Raw genomic sequence first — 8,580 nt, forward strand, 5'->3', positions numbered from 1 at the left:
TCCATAAATAAGAGTACACTCCACCATTTATTGAGATGTTCTTTGATTTCTTTTGTCATCTTTTTAGTTTATAAGATAGAGATCTTACAGGTATTTTCTAAGGTTTATGCCTTAGTATCTCATGATTTATGTTATTATTTTAAATGATACTATTTTTATTTTAAATTTCAATTTCCAGTTCTTTATTTGTATTTATTGAAATAAAATTGATTTTCCATATAAACTCCTTTATTATTCTGTTTACTTTTTGTAGAATCTTTGGCATTTTCTCATTTCCCCCAGCTTTATCAAGATACAGTGGGCATATCACACTGTGTAAGTTTACGGTGTACAACATGTTGATTTTATACATTTATATATTACAATATGATTACCAGCTTTGCATTAGCTAACAGCTTAATCACATCACATTGCACTAACACCTACGTTATACCACTTTTTTGTGGTGAGAACATTAATACCTACTTTTAGTAATTTTTAAGTATACAATACAGTACTGTTAACTATAATCACAATGCTGTGCTTTAGATCCCCAGAACTTATTCATCTTCTAACTGGAGGTTTGCACCCTTTGACCAACAAATCCCATATTCCCCTCCCTCCAGCCCCCAGCAACCACCATTCTAGCCTCTCTTTCAGAGTTTGGCTTTCTTAGGTACCACATATAAATGTTATCACACAGTATTTGTCTCTTCTGTCTGACTTATGTCACTCATCATAATGCCCTCAAGGCCCTTCCAGGTCATGGCTGAATACTATTCCAATGTACGAATATACATTTTTAAAATTTTATTTTATTTTATTATGTTAGTCACCATACAGTACATCGTTAGTTTTTGATGTAGTGATCCATGATCCATTGTTTTCGTATAACACCCAGTGCTCCATGCAGTACGTGCCCTCCTTAATACCCATCAGCAGGCTAACCAATCCCCCCTCCCCCCTCCCCTCTAGAACCCTCAGATTGTTTCTCAGAGACCATAGTCTCTCATGTTCGTCTCCCCCTCCGATTCCCCCCCCCTTCATTTTTCCCTTCCTTCTCCTAATGTCCTCCATGCTATTCCTTATGTTCCACAAATAAGTGAAACCATGTGGTAATTGACTTTCTCCGATTGACTTATTTCACCTGTGATGGGGGATGGGCTCAGTGAAAACCGGTTTTGGGGGGGCTTTTGTTCTCTGGCGGCTTTCCCTGGCGGCTTTCTGCGTCCAAGAGTCAGAGCAGAAGAGATCGTTTCCAACCCGGAGAGCAGAGAGATCGCAGTCTGTTCTTCAGTGAGCTCTCCAGGCCACACTCTCTCCGTTTCTGTCCGTTCTGCTATAAACTGCAGCGTCCTGGGTTGTGCGCCCCTCCGCAGCGCCCCCAGTCCTGCCTCCAGGTCGGGGCACGTCTCTGCCCTTGTGCTTCTAAAACCGCCAGCCGCTCCCAGTTCGCACGCGCAGCCCCACTGCTCGGGGTTCCCGCCCCGGGGGCTGCCCTAGAGTCGTTTCCCCGCCGCTAACGGTCTGCGAGTCTGTGCCCCGTCCCCAGCGCAGGAGGCTGTCGCTCACCGGCGGTGTAGGATCCCCATGGCCAGGCTCCCTCCCGCTGCCATTTATCCTCTGATATCTGCCCACAGAATCACGGCTCCCGGCTTCGTACCTTGGAACCAACCGCCTGCGATATTCTCTTTGTAGAGATCCAGATCTTCTTACCTCTCAGGCTGGTTTCGTGGGTGCTCAGAGTGGTCTGGTAGATATCCAGCTCAATTCCGGGGACCGGTTGGAATAGGGTCCCCTACTCCTCCGCCATCTTTTCCTGAATCCTGAATTTACATTTTCTTTACCTATTCATCCATAGACACTTAGGTTGTTTTCATGTCTTGTCTAGTGTTAATAATGCTGCGGTAAACTTGGGCCTGCAGGTTAGCTCTTTGAGAGCCCATTTTCCTGCCCTTTGGATCTGTCACCCCAAGTGGGATTGCTGGCACACATGGCAGTTCTAGTTTTAATTGTTTGCGGAATCTGAAAAACCCGAACTCATAGATAGAGAGAGCAGATTCGTAGTTGCCAAGATGAGGGGTGGGAGCTGGTCGAAACATGCAAACTTTCAGTTATACGGTAAATAAGTTCTGGAGATGTAATGTGCAGCATGGTGACTCAGCAAATGTGTGTTCTGCTGTTGGATAGAATGTTCTTAGGTTCATTTGGTCTAAAGTATGGTTCAAATCCAATGTGTGGGTAGACTCATTGCTTGAAGTGGGGTATTGAAGTCCCCTACCATTATTGTATCGTCTATTTCTCCCTTCAGATCTGTTAGTATTTGCTTGATACTTTTAGATGCTCTGATGTTGGGTGTGTATATATTTATAATTGTAACATCCTCTTGATGATTTAACCCCTTTATCATTATATATTGACCTTCTTTGTCTATTGTTACCATGTTTAGCTTAAAGTCTATTTTTTTTTTCTGTTGTGAGTAAAAGTATCCCCGCTGTCTTTTGTTTCTTTTTTATTATTATTATGTTCAGTTAGCCAACGTATAGTATGTCGTAAGGGTCTTTTTGTTGTTGTGCTCAATGATTCATTAGTTGTGTATAACACCTGGTGCTCATCACCACAGGTGCCCTCCTTAATGATATCACCCAATTACGCCCCCACCCCCTCCCTTCTGTAACCCTCAGTTTGTTTCTACTTGAATTGAATATCTTTCTATATCCCTTTACTTTGAGCCCATGTGTGTCCTTAAAGTTTAAGTGAATCTCTTGTAGGGGTATTTAGTTGGGTCTTTTTAAAAAAGTCCATCCAGTCCCTCAGTGTCTTTTAAGTGGAGAACTCAATACATTTATATTCAGAGTAATAATTGATACGTAAGGACTCCCTACTGTCATTTTAATTGCGTTCTGGCTGTTTTGTAGCTCCCTTGCTCCTTGCTTCCTCTCTTGCTGCCCTTCTTTGTGAATTGGTGATTTCCATGCTGCGATGCTCTGATCCACTTCTCTTTCTCTTTTGTGAATCTACTACAGGTTCTTTTTGCCTTGTGGTTAGTATGAGGCTTACAGAAAACAACTTATAGATAGTGGTCTATTTTATGCCGATAGCAACTGACCTATACTCATTCACTCACATACAAAAACTCTACATTTTTACTCCTTCCCTGTCTGTTTTTTTAATGTCAAAATGTACCTCTTTTTATATTTTGTATTCATTAACAGATTATAATAGCTATAGTTATTTTTAATGCAGTTGTCCTTTAACCTTTATACTAGATAAATGGTTAACACACCACCAGTATTAGAGTTTTCTGAATTTATCTATATATTTACCTCTATCAGTGTGTGGTGTGTATATATATATATATTTTTAAAGATTTTATTTATTTATTTGAGAGAGAAAATGAGAGAGAGATAGCATGAGAGGGGGGAGGGTCAGAGGGAGAAGCAGACTCCCTGCTGAGCAGGGAGCCCGATGCGGGACTGGATCCCGGGACTCCAGGATCATGACCTGAGCCGAAGGCCGTCGCTTAACCAACTGAGCCACCCAGTGTGTGGTGTATATTTGTATGTTTTCTTTCAACATTTCTTACAAGGTTCCTTACCACAAGTCTAGTGGTAAGGAACTTTCCCCGTTTTTGTTTGTCTGGGAGTCTTTATTTCTCCTTAATAAAAGAGACTTGCTGGACAGAGTATTGACTGGCAAATTTTTTCTTTCAGCACTTTGAATGTATCGTCCCATTCTCTCCTGACATGTAGGGTTTCTACTGAGAAATCTGCTGATAGCCCAATGGGAGCTTTTTTTTTTTTTTTTGTAGTTTACAATCTATTTTTCTCTTGCTGCTTTTAGGATCTCTCTTTGTCTTATATATTTGGAACTTTTATTATAATATGTTTTGGAGATCATTTTGGATTGAAATAATGGGGTGATCTATTAGCTTCATGACCTTGAATGTCCAGCTCTCTCCCAGGTTTGGGAAGTTCTCAGCCATTACTTCTTCAAAGAGGGTTTCTTCCCCTTCTTCCGCATCTTCTAGAATTCCAATGATTCAGATTTTGTTTTGTTTCTGATGGTGTCCAATAGATCAGATAGGCTTTCTTCACTCTTCTGTTTTCTTTTTTTAAGTTTTTATGTAAATTCAACTTAATTAACATATAGTGTAGTATTAGTTTCAGGGGTAGAATTTAGTGATTTGTCAGTTGCATATAACACCCAGTTCTTTACTCTTTTAAATTTTTATTGTTGTTTTTCTCCTCTGACTGGTTTATTTCAAAGTTCCTATCCTCTAACTCACTGATCCTTTCTTCTGTTTGATCTGCTCTCCTATTGATGCTCTCTATTACATTTTTCATTTCATTCATTGAATTCTTCAGCTGCAGAATTTCTACTTGGTTCTTTTTAATGATTTATATTTTTGTTAAATTTTTTATTTTTGTTTATTGTTTTTCTGATTTCATTGAACTATCTTTCTATGTTTTCTTATAACTCATTGAGTTTCCATAAAGGAGCTGTTTTGAATTTTTTTTTATCAGATAAATTGCAGATCCATGTCTTTGGTTCTAGTTACTTGAGGATTATTGTGAACTTTTGGTGCTGTAATCTTTCCTTGATTTTTCATGTTCCTTGTAGTTTGTGTTGCTGTTTTTTGCACTTGAAGTGGCAGTGACTTCCCCCAGTCTTTATTACCTGCCTTCAGGTGAGTGAGTGTGTGATACCTTTCTACAATCCTGCTGTAGATTCTATGGCTTTCTCTGACCTTGTATGGATACACCTGCTTCACACTTCTTGCTTCCATTTGTGGCAGAATTTTTAAGCTTGCATATGTTCTCTTGATCCTACAATATACCAGGCGAGCTGCTGATAACCTTTCTTTTATTTTCCCAGAGATGGCCCAGCAGCTCAAGTTTGTGGTTTCTCCCTTGCCTGGCCTATTTTCTGTGTGTGCTCTTTGTCTATGTGAACTCACTCTTGTTGCAGCCCTCAGGAGTGTGCACAAGAGCTGGCTGCTGAGTGGGACGAGGCGTAGGTTCAGTGCTTAGGACATTGGGGGAGCCCACAGGCTAGTGTGGGGGATCTTCAGGTGAAGTTTTCCCAGAGATTTGTAGCCAGGATTCCCATGGGAGTCTAGGATACAGTCACAAGAACTGAATCCCTTTAATGCCTTCTGATGTTCTTAGCTGCCTTTCTCCCATCTCCTACCTACCTAGGCATGGAGCTCCTGATCTAACATTCTGGATACTGCAGGAGGGGAATAAGTTTCTTTAGCATCATCCTGCACAACTAGAGAAGCTCTGCACTGTCCCACTGCTCTTCCTTCTCCATGGGAGAGACAGTTGGCTGGCTAGTTTAGCTCTAAGTTCTGCCACCTTGGGAGGGGTCATCCTGGCAAAGTCACGCTGTTCTTCTTACCCACTCCTGTATGTCCAAGCCTGTGTGTGTGTGTGTGTGTGTGTGTGTGTGTGTGTAGCTCCAGTGGAGTCCTGGAATTTCTCCTCTGGAAACCTGGACTTCCATAAAATCTCTCTCATCTGTAGGTGTCTGTTCAAGTCAATGCTATCCAGGTGCTCCCAGACCACAGCTGAGAGCGGCTGGAGGGGTTCACAGGCTCCTGCCAGTTCCAGAACCCACGTGAAGGTCTGTCTGCCTATTACCCAATGCACACATGGGCAAGGCTCCTCCTGGGTCCCTTAGAATTTGTTATTGGATCCAACTCCCAAAGAGGCACTTTTACTCATAGAAGGATTCTGAATTGTTGTTGAAATGGGGGAGGGGGGAGAACTAGGGTGTTTTATGCCACCATGATGCTAATATCACTGTCAGCATTTTCTGTGTAGACAATCATGTTACATATGAATAAGACAGTACTATTTATTTCCAACCTGTAGGACTATTTTTCTTGCCTCCTTGCACTAGCTATGATGTCTAATTTGAGGCTGAAAAAGAGTGATAACAATGGACATCTTTGCCCTTTTCTTTACTTCAGGGGGAAAATGATTTAGTCTTTCATCATTAAGTATGGTGTTAGCTATAATGTTTGTTGTCATTGTTGTTTGTGGATATCACTTGGTTGAGATCAATGCAGAATCTTCTCCCATTCTGTAGTCTGCCTTGTAGTTTTGTTGATTGTTTCCTTTGCTGTGCAGAAGCCTTTTATCTTGAGGAAGTCCCACTAGTTTATTTTTGCCTTTGCTTCCCTTGTATTTGGAGACGTGTCTAGCAAGAATTTGCAGCAGCCAAGGTCACAGAGGTTGCTGCCTGTGTTCTCCTCTAGGATTTTGATGGATTCCTGCATCACATTGAGGTCTTTCATCCATTTTGAGTTTATCTTTGTATATGTTGTAAGAAAATGGTCCAGTTTCTTTATTCTGCATGTGGCTGTCCAATTTTCCCAACACCATTTGTTAAAGAGACTGTCTTTTTTCCATTGAACATTCTTTCCTGCTTTGTCAAAGATTAGTTGACCATAGAGTTGAAGGTCCATTTCTGGGCTCTCTATTCTGTTCCATTGATCTATGTGTCTGTTTTTGTGCCAGGACCATACTGTCTTGATGATCACCACTTTGTAGTAGAGGTTGAAGTCAGGTATTGTGATGCCCCTAGCTTTGGTTTTCTTTTTCAAGATTGCTTTGGCTATTTGGGGTCTTCTGTGATTCCATACAAATTTTAAGATTGCTTTAGATCTCAGTTTTTATCTGTATATTTCCCTTTTACTTGTTTTGGGTTTCATTTGCTTTTCTTTTTTCCATTTCCCCAAGTGAAATCTTCAATAATTGATTAGAGGACATTCTTTATCTAATATAAACATGCTTTAATTGCATTTCACAAATGTTTATATGTTTTTATTTACCTTCACTTCAAAATTCTTTCTAATTTCCCTCATGTTTTTCTTTTTTTTCCCACCAGTATTTATTTATTTCCCCCCCTTTCTTTTTTTTATTATGTTCAGTTAGCCACTGTATAGTACATCATCAGTTTTTGATGTAGTGTTCAATGAATCATTAGTTGCATATAACACCCAGTGCTCATCACAACCAGTGACCTCGTGTTTATCTTGTTAACTCATGGTTTATTTAAAAGTGTGTTGTTTCAGGGCACCTGGTGGCACAGTTGATTAAGTGTCTGGCCCTTGGTTTTGGCTCAAGTCATGACCTCAGGGTGCTGAAATCGAGCCCCATGTTGGGCTCAGTGCTCAGTGTGGAGTCTGCTTGAGATTCTCTCTCCCTCCCTGCCCCTCCTGTTTGTGTTCTCTCTCAAATAAATAAATAAATCTTAAAAGTGTGTTGTTTAATTTCCAAATGTTTGGAGATTTTCCAATATTTTTCAATTATCTATTTCTAATTTAATTCCATTATGTTCCAAGAACATACTTTATACAATGTCAGTTCTTTTACATTGGTTAAGGTTTGTTTTATGGCTTAGAATATGGTCCCTTTGTATAAATATTCCATATGCACTTGAAAAGAATGTGTATTCTGCTTTTGTTGGGAAGAGTATTTTGTAAATCTCACTAGGTCAAGTTAGCTGACAGTTTTTCAGGTCTTCTTTATCCTTACTGGCAGTCTGTCTTTTTTTTTTTTTTTCAATTTTTGAGGGGTCAAAGTGTCCAACATCATTGTGGGTTTGTCTGTTTCTCATGTCAGTTCTGTGGGGTTTTTTGCTCTATGTGTTTTGCAGCTCTGATGCACGCTTATTTGGAAAGGGTCTTAGAAAATTGACCACTTCGGGGTGCCTGGGTGGCTCAGTCAGTTAAGCGACTGCCTTTGGCTCAGGTCATGATCCTGGGGTCTTGAGATTGAGCCCCGCATCAGGCTCCCTGCTCAGCCGGAAGTCTGCTTCTCCTTCTCCCACTCCCCCTGCTTGTGTTCCCCCTCACCCTGTCCCTCTCTCTCTGTCAATTAAATAAATAAATAAATAAATAAAATCTTTAAAAAAGGAAAGAAAATTGACCACTTTATCATTATGTAATAATTCTCTTTTTCTCTTACAGTATATCTTGTTCTGAAATCTAGTTTATCTGATACTAATGTAGCTACTCCAGCTTTCTTTTGGTTAGTGTTTATATGGTACATCTTTTTCAGTACCTTCAGGTGGTCATACAGTAGGCCTTTGTAACTCCCTAGAGTTGCATTTCTGGGTAGAGTTCGGGGTTAGTGATAGAGTTGTTGTAGTTTAAATCAGTGTTTTTCAAAGTGTATGTTGCAATACCTTGTATCATGACACCAATTTTGTGGGTTATGGCCAGCATTGAAAAGTTGGGTGTAATAAGGCAGCTGATGGCATGTTGGCTGGGCCTTCAGTGGGGTTTGTGGGGACAAAAATGGCCATGGCCAGCGATTTGTATCAGTGCTACTACATAGGGCAAAAGGACAAGTTTGGACACGAGTTTCTGGAGTTCGAGTTTTGGTTGGATGATACTGAAAACTTCAACGTATAGTAATCAGAATCCTATAGTCAGTGCACTGGAAAAGACCTTAAAGGCTATCTAGTTTACTTGACATCATACTTGAGCATTTTATTTCATTTTATTTTATTTTATTTAGAGGGGGAGGGGCAAAGGGAGAGGGAGAGAGAGAGAATCTCAAGCAGACTCTCCGCTGAGCACCGAGC

Source organism: Mirounga leonina, unplaced genomic scaffold (genome assembly GCF_011800145.1).
Source record: "Mirounga leonina isolate KUSES-001 unplaced genomic scaffold, KU_Mleo_1.0 Mir_460, whole genome shotgun sequence".
In the NCBI taxonomy this organism is placed as follows: domain Eukaryota; kingdom Metazoa; phylum Chordata; class Mammalia; order Carnivora; family Phocidae; genus Mirounga; species Mirounga leonina.